Below are 873 nucleotides of genomic sequence, written 5' to 3' on the forward strand. Positions count from 1 at the left end.
CCCGATAATTTTTAAAATCATTTTTGAGTAGGAGAGAAGTCTTCATACCTATGCACATATTTACTATTTCCAGTGTTCTGCATCCCTTCATATAGAACCAGGTTTTCAAATTTATTTCATTTTTAAATTTAATTGTATTATTTTTTAATGTTTATTTAGTTTTGAGAGAGAGAGAGCGCCAGCAGGGGAAGGGCAGAGAGAGGGGAGGAGGGGGACAGAGGATCTGAAGTGGGCTGTTAGCACAGAGCCCAACGCAGAACTTGAACTCAAGAACCGTGACATCATGACCTAAGCTGAATTCAGATGCTTAACTCACTGAGCCACCTAGGCTTCCCTAGAACCAGATTTCTGAAAAGATTTTATTTTTGAGTAATCTCTATACCCAACGTTGGGCATGAATTTACAACCCCGAGAACAAGAGTCACATGACCTTCCAACTGAGCCAGCCAGGGCCTCCTATCTAGGTTCACATCTTCATCCTATATGAGGCCTGAAGGTCTTCCTTTAACATTTCTTGGAGTTCAGATCTTCAAGGGCTGAAATCTTTTAGCTTTTGTATATCTGAAAGAGTATTTTGCATTTGTTTCGAAAGATCTCTTTACTGGGTAAAGAAGTCTAAGCTGACTTTTTTCTTTCACTACTTTAAAGATGTTCCACTATGGGGGCGCCTGGGTGGCTCAGTCAGCTAAGCATCCGACTTCGGCCCAGGTCATGATCTCACGGTTTGTGGGTTTGAGCCCCACGTCAGGCTCTGTGCTGACAGCCAGCTCAGAGCCTGGAGCCTGTTTCAGATTCTGTATCCCCCTCTCTCTCTGACCCTCCCCTGCTCACACTGTCTCTCTCTCTCATAAATAAATAAATCATTTAAAAATG

This window comes from Crocuta crocuta, unplaced genomic scaffold, assembly GCF_008692635.1.
Source record: "Crocuta crocuta isolate KB4526 unplaced genomic scaffold, BGI_CrCroc_1.0 scaffold475, whole genome shotgun sequence".
In the NCBI taxonomy this organism is placed as follows: domain Eukaryota; kingdom Metazoa; phylum Chordata; class Mammalia; order Carnivora; family Hyaenidae; genus Crocuta; species Crocuta crocuta.